The sequence below is a fragment of the Palaemon carinicauda genome, chromosome 15 (genome assembly GCF_036898095.1).
Source record: "Palaemon carinicauda isolate YSFRI2023 chromosome 15, ASM3689809v2, whole genome shotgun sequence".
NCBI classification, from domain to species: domain Eukaryota; kingdom Metazoa; phylum Arthropoda; class Malacostraca; order Decapoda; family Palaemonidae; genus Palaemon; species Palaemon carinicauda.
Window position 1 is genome coordinate 107310270 of NC_090739.1, and position 10000 is coordinate 107320269.

Below are 10000 nucleotides of genomic sequence, written 5' to 3' on the forward strand. Positions count from 1 at the left end.
TATTCCTTTGGATACCAACCTTCGGGTGGTTCTGGGGGAATAATCTAGAAGACTGGCTCTGCAGGGAGATGAAGCTGGGATTCTTCTAGTATGCAGACAAGTTCTTGGAGGTTGAACCAAGACATCTTTGGCTGGGAAGAGCAGCTGCATCTTTTGGAGGTAGGAATTCATGGTTAGAGGGCAGCATCAGTCCAAATTTTTAGGAACTCGCAGCTGTGGAGCATCAAATAGCAGGAGCAGAAGTAGTAGCAGGTAGTAAAAGTTAGTAGCAGAAGATAGCAGCAGGAGCAGACCCAGCAGCAATGGAAAAGCAACAGTTAGCAGTAGCTAGCAGCAGTCGCAGCTGAAGTTAGCAGCAGTATGCAGCAGCAGTTATCAGCATCACCTAGCAGCAGCTAGGAGAAACAGCAAGCAGGAGGTGCTCGGCAGCAGCAGTTTGCAGCAGCAACAGTTGCAGCAGCAACAGTTGCAGTAGCGAGCGGCTGCAGCAGAAGCAAGCAGTAGAAGTAAGCTGCAGATGAAGCAAAAGCAAGCAGCAGATGCAGCAAAAGCAAGCAGCAGCTGCAGCAGCGGCAGCAGCTAGCAAAAGCAGCAGCAGCTGCAGCTAGCAAATGCAGCAGCAGCAGCTAGCAAAAGCAGCAGCTAGCAAAAGCAGCAGCAGCAGCAGCTGCAGCAGCGGCAGCAGCGGCAGCAGCGGCAGCAGCGGCAGCAGCGGCAGCAGCGGCGGCAGCAGCGGCGGCAGCTAGCAAAAGCAGCAGCAGCAGCAGTCTGCAGAAGCAGCAGTAAGCAGCATCAGCAGTCTGCAGAAGCAGCTGTCTGCAGAAGCAGCAGTCTGCAGAAGCAGCTGTCTGCAGAAGCAGCAGTCTGCAGAAGCAGCAGTCTGCAGAAGCAGCTGTCTGCAGAAGCAGCAGTAAGCAGCAGCAGTAAGCAGCAGCAGCAGCAGTCTGCAGAAGCAGCAGTAAACAGCAGCAGCAGCAGTAAGCAGCAGCAGCAGCAGTAAACAGCAGCAGCAGCAGTAAGCAGCAGCAGCAGCAGCTACCAAAAGCATCAGTAGCTACAGGAGGTAGCAGCAGCTGCAGCTAGCAAAAGCAGCAGCAGCAGCAATATGCAAATGCAGCAGTAAGCAGTAGCAGCAGCAGCCGCAAGCAAGAGCAGTAAGAGCAGCAGCAGCTTGCAGTGGCAAATAGCAGCAATTAGTAGCCGAAAGCCACAGCATACAGCAGCTAGCAATAGTCGAGACTGCAGCTAGCAGCAGCAGTAATTAGCAGCTATAATTAATAGTAGTTAACAGCCTCAGTTATGAGCGAGCAGAATCTGCCAACAGCTGGGGGTCGTGAGAAACAGCAGGAATAAAAGCAGCAAAAACACAGAAAATCCTAAATTAAAAAAAAAAAAAAACGAGCAGACAGAAGAGGAGGAAAAACAGTAGAAAAAAAAATTCTAAGAAATATACAAACCCCCCCCACCCCCCCAAACAAAATTGGGATTATTAATATCGCCACCGAAAAAAAAAAAAAAAAATTGGTGATTATAATATCGCCACCAAAAAAAAAATGGTGATTATAATATCGCCACCAAAAAAAAAAATGGTGATTATATCGCCACAAAAAAAAACTGGTGATTATAATATCGCCACCAAAAAAAATGGTGATTATAATATCGCCACAAAAAAAAAAAATAGTGATTATAATATCGCCACCAAATAAAAAAAATTGGTGGTTGTAATATTGCCACCAGAAAAAAAAAATGGTGATTGTAATATCACCACCCAAAAAAAAAATGGTGATTGTAATGTCACCACCAAAAAAAAAAAAATATCCTTTGATGTAGAAGTACAAGCCTACATTATAGAATAAAGTACTGTATCAGTTGGAAGGATCAATTACTTGGGACTATGGAAGATGGACAGAAAAAGGAACTTTGTTTTGAGGAGGAAATATCCTTTGATGTAGAGGTACAAGCCTACATTATAGGATAAAGTACTGTCTCAGTTGGAAGCATCAAGTAGTTGGACTATGGAAGATGGAGAGAAAAGGGAACTTGGTTTTGAGGAGGAAATATCCTTTGATGTAGAGGTACAAGCCTACATTATAGGATAAAGTACTGTCTCAGTTGGAAGGATCAAGTAGTTGGACTATGGAAGATGGACAGAGAAGGGGAACTTTGTTTTGAGGAGGAAATATCCTTTGATGTAGAGGTACAAGCCTACATTATAGGATAAAGTACTGTTTCAGTTGGAAGGATCAAGTAGTTGGACTATGGAAGATGGACAGAAAAAAGGAACTTTGTTTTGAGGAGGAAATATCCTTTGATGTAGAAGTACAAGCCTACATTATAGGATAAAGTACTGTCTCAGTTGGAAGGATCAAGTAGTTGGACTATGGAAGATGGACAGAAAAAAGGAACTTTGTTTTGAGGAGGAAATATCCTTTGATGTAGAGGTACGAGCCTACATCATCCGATAAAGTACATACTCAATTGGAAGGATGAACTACTTGGACTAAGTCATCAATCATCTTAAAACGTTTATGGTGCACAAATAAATGTTAAATGTTGTTATTGGTTGTTATCGGCTAGCTGGGGTGAGGGAAGTTGGCTGAAACCTATTTCTGTAAAAATTGGCAACCTCTGGTCCGGCGTAAAAACTCATAAGTTCAAAGCCCAGAACACTGAAATAGGTTTCAAATGGCTTCTCCTTCTTCATCAGATAGCATCAATTATCCTAAGATATTCTTCTGGTGAATTTTGAATTGTTCAGATGATGAAACAAGGGAGGGAAGGAGGGTCGTGGGAACCAAGCCTGCAAAAATGGAAGTGGGCCAAACCCATCTGATGAGCCCTTTGGTCTAGGCGAAACCCTCAGGTGCGTCACTTTGGTATTAGTAGTAGTGGTAATAGTATGTATGAACTGAAATATATATATATATATATATATATATATATGATAAATTTTGCACATTTAGACGTGTGTCCTTATTCAAATAAGCCATATATATTTTGATACATCAATTTTTGGATTCTCTTACAGACCTCAGGATCAGAGCCCCAGGATCAGCGTTGTGTAATACTAAGAACATTACATCCTTACTCCGAGTGGCCATAATTGCAAATTGTTTATCTTATCTATTAGAGAGGCCCAACGCAAACATTTGATATGTCATTTATATTTCTCTGACCATCAGTCCGGAGTTATGTCTAATTAGGTTTCCCCCTACCCCAAAATTCTCACCTGCAAAATTTGATGATATCATCAAATAAAGTGGCCGAGGAGTGGTAGTGAGTCCCTATTTTTTCAATGGGAACATTAAAAAAATGAAAATATGGATCAAATGCTACAACCTAAATGCACTTTGGTCAATTTTAAGGGGGGGGTACAAGATGAGCCCCCTCAGCCCACGGACTATAAGACACCCCCAACCTCTCCCCAACTGTGAGCAACGAAGGGGGAGGTGAAGGGGTGATTAATATAGCTCTTTGAAAGGTCATTGGTCACATTTATTCACATCGACCTTGATATCAATAGTGGAAATGTTTAATAGACAAAAAGGTCATTCTAACAGAGCTAAGGTCCACTTAGTAGCCTACAGACCTTAATTACTGCTCCAGTACAGACTGGCACTTCGGCCTCTCTGAATAATAAATGTCGTCTCTGCTAAATGATTTAACTTTGTTTGTTATTATACTCTTACATTAACCATTCCAAGTAAAGACAAAGGGATTAGCAAAAGGGGCAACAATTAAACTAAACGAAATTAGAAGGAAATATACGAAATAATAAAAGTACAGACGACGTTAGTTGACCTTATCAGTGAATTAAAAAAGGTTTATGTGAACAGAAAACTAGGGGGGCAATCAGTAGAGAGCAGACCTACGCCACGGGCAGCTTAATTTTCTACCTTTCGTTCAACTTTGAATCCTTAACCTTGGTCTTACTTAACATGTATTACTGGTGTGGATTTTCATTCACTCAAATATGAACCGAGTTTGAAGTCTGTGACGACGATGTGCAGATTTATAGCTGATTACGCTAGTTGGACATTTTGCTTGACAGTGACCTTGACCTTTGACCTCAACCTTCCTAAATTTAACCATTTTCAGCTTTTGACATAACAGCTAATCCCTGCAAGTTTCACTATTCTACAATTAAAGTTTGTGGCAGGAAGCTGTTTACAAACACACACACGCGGGTAAAACCAGGACCCACTAAGATAGTCTCTTAGTGGGTCCTGGGTAAAACATAACCACCTTCCAACTTCGGGTGGAGGTGGTAATGATTTAAACGGAAAAAAATAAGGTATTCTTCAGCACACTTCAATCTGGCGATTATCATAATCAAGACATTTAAATGAACGTAAATCTGAAGTTTAACATTAATTTTTAAAATGAATTTAGCCACTTTCAATTGGATGTTGTTACTCCGTTAAGTACTTAAGTAAAGCCCACATGTTGGTCGCTAACGTTGGAACTCGATTTTAGCCAACAGATTTTTAACGAATACAAGGACATTCTATACCTCAAGTTTAATGTTTCCTTTGACAAACGATATTATAAATTTAGGTAAGTCAACATACTCGCCGCCCCCCCACCCCCCCCCACCCCTACGTAAGATACACAAACCTCACACCCGAATCCTTGGGGATTTAATCCACGAATCCTGTGGGGTTTACTACAAAATCCTGTGGTGTTTACTACAAAATCCTAGTAGATTCACCCCAACATGCTGGGGGGTTTACCCCAATATGCTGGGGATTTTACTCCTAAAATCATGAGGGAATTAAACTCCAAATTCTGTGGGGGAGGGGGGGATTTTCCCAAAATCCTCTCGGATTTATTCCATAATCCTGTGACAGTTTACCCCCAAATGCCGGTGGATTTACGCAAACATGCTTGGGGATTTACCCCAAAATCCTGAGGGAATTATCCCTGAAGTCTGTGGGAAGATTTTCCCCAAAATCCTTGCGGATTTATCCCATAATCCTGTGGGGGATTTAACCCCGAATCCTCGGAGTTTCAAGTCCATATGCTTGGACAATTTAACCATGAATCCTAGGGGATCTAACTCTGAATAGTGGGGGCATTTAATTACAAATCCTGTGCGGGTATTTAACTCCAAACCTTTAGAGGGTTTCAAGTCCGAGTCATCGGAAATTAACCATGAAAATCATGTGATTTAACCCATGAATCCTTGGGGATTTAAATCCAAATGCTTGGGGAATTTAACCACAAACCCTATGTGATTTAACCCTGAATCCTGTGGGAGTCAACTATAAATCCTGGGGATTTAACCAAAAATCCTGGGGATTTAACCAAAAATCCTGGGGATTTAACCAAAAATCCTGGGGATTTAACCAAAAATCCTGGGGATTTAACAATGAATCCTGGAGATTTAACCACAAATCCTGGGGGTGAATTTAACCATGAATCCTGGGGGGGAATTTAACCACGAATCCTGTGGGGGAATTTAACCAAAAATTATGTGGGGATATAATCTCGAACCCTTGGGGGGTTCAAGCCCAAATCCTTGGGGGGATTTAACCTATAATCCTTTTGGGATTTAGCCACGAAATCTGGGTATTAACCTAAAATCCTTGGGGGATTTAACCATGAAATCTGGGTATTTAACCCACAAATCCAAGGGGATTTAATCACCAATTATGGGGGACTTAACAACGAATTCTGGGGGAGATATTACTACGAATCCTGGGAGATTTAATCACAAATTCTGGTGATTCAACCATGAATTCTGGGAGATTTAATCACAAATTCTGGTGATTTAACCATGAATTCTGGGAGATTTAACCACAAATCCTGGGAGATTTAATCACAAATTCTGGTGATTTAATCATGAATTCTGGAGATTTAACAACGAATTCTGGGGGATATTTAACTATGAATCCTGAAGGATTTAATCAAATTCTGGTGATTTAACCATGCATTCTGGGAGATTTACCCACGAATCCTGGGAGATTTAGCCACGAATCCTGGGAGATTTACCCACGAATCCTGGGAGATTTAGCCACGAATCCTGGGAGATTTAGCCACGAATCCTGGGAGATTTAGCCACGAATCCTGGGAGTTTAATCACGAATCCTGGGAGATTTAGCCACGAATCCCTTGGGGTATTTAACTACGAATCCTGGGGGATTTAATCACGAATTTCTGGAGGATTTAACAACGAATTCTGGAGGGATATTTAACTATGAATCCTGGAAGGATTTAATCACAAATTCTGGGGGGATTTCGCCACGAATTCTGGGGGATTTAATCATGAATTCTGTAGGATTTAATCACGAGTCATGGGGGGATTTAACAACGAATTATTGGGGGAGATCTACCTATGAGTCCTGAAGTATTAAATCCCAAATTCTGGGGTATTTAGTCCTGAATTTTGGGGAGATTTAACCATGAAATACTGGGGGTATTTAATCGTGAATTTTGGGGAGATTTAACCACGAATTCTTTGGAGATTTAACCACGAACACTGGGGATATAATCACGAAATCTGGAGGAGATTTAGGCTGACCAAGAATTCTGGGGGATGTAATCATGAATTCAGGGGGGATTCAACCCCGGACTCCTGGGGTAAAACTATTTACGCGTTGAAAAATAATAATGCAAAAACCCTTCTTTAGCACCAAGTCTCCGTAAAAAATATACCGTACTCATCCGCATTTCGGTAAAATACAGGCGAGTGTAATTTTTACCCTACTTTGTAATTATCTATTACGGGTTGGTGACTGTAATATCACTCCTTTAAGTCAATAATACGTTATTAAAACTGTAAATGCCTGGTAACATTTATACCAGTATTTTAAAATTTTTTGGTAACGGCAAAATTTTAAACAGTGTACATTACGCTCATAAAAAAATCATCAGTATTAATTTCAATTACATTAATATACTAATTTAATTACACCAAGAATAATTTTTAACACATCGTTAATAGGTAACTCGAATATACAGTATATGCAATTTGAAATAAACACACCAGTAATATAGAAATCAAATACACAAAAATACAGATCAGTATATATATATATATATATATATATACATATACATATACATATATTTACATATATATACATACATACACACACACACATATATATATATATATATATACATATACATATATTAATAAATAAACAAATGCATACGTTTCTAGTCCACAGCCGGACAAAGGCTTCAGACATGTTTTCAATTAGGTCTGGGGTTTAGCCAATTTTCATCATATTTTTTTGCATTTTAATCAAACCAACGTCATCTTATCAAAAAATAAAATGCCTACATTTTCTATAGATTCAATAACAGCGATGTATAATCCTACCAATTAATGTACATCTAAATTAAGATTTAATATTGAGGAACCAACACTCAACTGACCTTCACACCTTCAAGGCTCGCAGGGAAATGCTCTGGAAACCATTGAATTTCCCTCAGCCAATCACAGGGCTCCAACAGAACCCCTTTGTAAGCCAGTCTCTTATTGGCTTAAACTTTCGTTATTTGACTAAGGTGTTTAGAAGCTGTCCTCCTATTGGTTAGACACTTCCAGTCAATTTTGATTCCAGAGGGTATTACCACAACAAATTATCTTGCGAAGAGTGTCATATCAAACAATATATTTGACTAATAATAAATATATGAAATAATATACCAAACTAGAAATTTAGTAAAAAACAGAATTTAGATTTATAATAAAACGTCAAAAGAACAAAAAATTGAAAAACCTTGGTAAACAAGCCAACGAGGTGGTTGGTTCTTCCAATACATATTCTGTATCTTGCATACAGTCAGTCAATGGCTGTAATCACTCTCTGTAATAATTTCTGTAATTTTGAGAGAAGGAATTTAAAATATGTATCAATATTAATATGTTTTATAATACAGTTTATTATTATTATTATTATTATTACTATCCAAGCTACAACCCTAGTTGGAAAAGCAAGATGCTATAAGCCCAGGGGCTCCAACAGGGAAAAATAGCTCAGTGAGGAAAGGAAATAAGGAAATAAATAAATGAAGAGAACAAATTAACAATAAATCATTCTAAAATAAGAAACAACGTCAAAACAGATATGTCATATAATAAACTATCAACAACATCAAAAACAAATATGTCATAAATAAACTATAAAAAGACTATGTCTGCCTGGTCAACAAAAAAGCATTTGCTCCAACTTTGAACTTTTGAAGTTCTACTGATTCAACCACCCGATTAGGAAGATCATTCCACAACTTGGTCACAGCTGGAATAAAACTTCTAGAGTACTGCGTAGTATTGAGCCTCGTGATGGAGAAGGCCTGGCTATTAGAATTAACTGCCTGCCTAGTATTACGAACAGGATAGAATTGTCCAGGGAGATCTGAATGTAAAGGATGGTCAGAGTTGTGAAAAATCTTATGAAACATACATAATGAACTAATTGAACGACGGTGCCAGAGATTAATATCTAGATCAGGAATAAGAAATTTAATAGACCGTAAGTTTCTGTCCAACAAATTAAGATGAGAATCAGCAGCTGAAGACCAGACAGGAGAACAATACTCAAAACAAGGTAGAATGAAAGAATTAAAACACTTCTTCAGAATAGATTGATCACCGAAAATCTTGAAAGACTTTCTCAATAAGCCTATTTTTTGTGAAATTGAAGAAGACACAGACCTTATATGTTTCTCAAAAGTAAATTTACTGTCGAGAATCACACCTAAAATTTTGAAAGAGTCATACATATTTAAAGAAACATTATCAATACTGAGATCCGGATGTTGAGGAACCACCGTCCTTGACCTACTTACAATCATACTTTGAGTTTTGTTAGGATTCAACTTCATACCCCATAATTTGCACCATGCACTAATTCTAGCTAAATCTCTATTTAGGGATTCACCAACCCTAGATCTACATTCAGGGGATGGAATTGATGCAAAGAGAGTAGCATCATCTGCATATGCAACAAGCTTGTTTTCTAGGCCAAACCACATGTCATGTGTATATAGTATGAAAAGTAATGGGCCAAGAACACTACCCTGTGGAACACCAGATATCACATTCCTATAATCACTATGGTGCCCATCAACAACAACTCTTTGAGATCTATTACTTAAAAAATCAATAATAATGCTAAGAAACGACCCACCCACTCCCAACTGTTTCAGTTTGAAAACAAGGGCCTCATGATTAACACGGTCAAAGGCACCACTAAAATCAAGGCCAATCATACGAACTTCCCGACCACAATCAAGGGATTTCTGTACAGCATTGGAGATTGTAAGAAGGGCATCACATGCTCCAAGGCCTTTACGAAAACCAAATTGCAAACTAGGGAGTAGATGATTACCTTCAGCAAACCTATTAAGACGTTTTGCCAGAAGACGTTCAAAAACTTTAGATAATATGGGAGTTATGGAAATTGGGCGGTAATCAGTGGGACTTGAGCTACCACAAACACATTTACATAGAGGAGTAACATTACCAATTCTCCAACTAGTGCTAAAAGCTCCTCTTCTTGCTAACTTGCGCAAAATAACAGATAACTTTGGAGCTAAGAAATCTGCTGTCTTTATAAAAAACAAAGGAAAAAAACCATTTGGGTCTACACCTCCATAAGCATCAAGGTCCATCAACAGAGCTTTAATCTCACGAGATCGAAAAGCTAAACTAGTTAGTTTAGCCTCAGGAAAACAGGAATGAGGAAGTTCAAGTTTTTCATTACTCTGTTTTGCGGATCAAGGCGGTACACAAACTCTTTCACAACGTTAAGGAATCTCAGCTCAGAAAACGATATATATACATATATATATATATATATATATACCATATGCAAAAACCAAAGAGTTAATCATAAATGTTTGAATAACTACTAGTGAATTAATAATGCATACCATATTATTATACAGTTACCAAAGGTAAGAACTATTCTGATATGTACAGTACTCTTATATATATATATATATATATATGTGTGTGTGTGTATATATATATATATATATATGT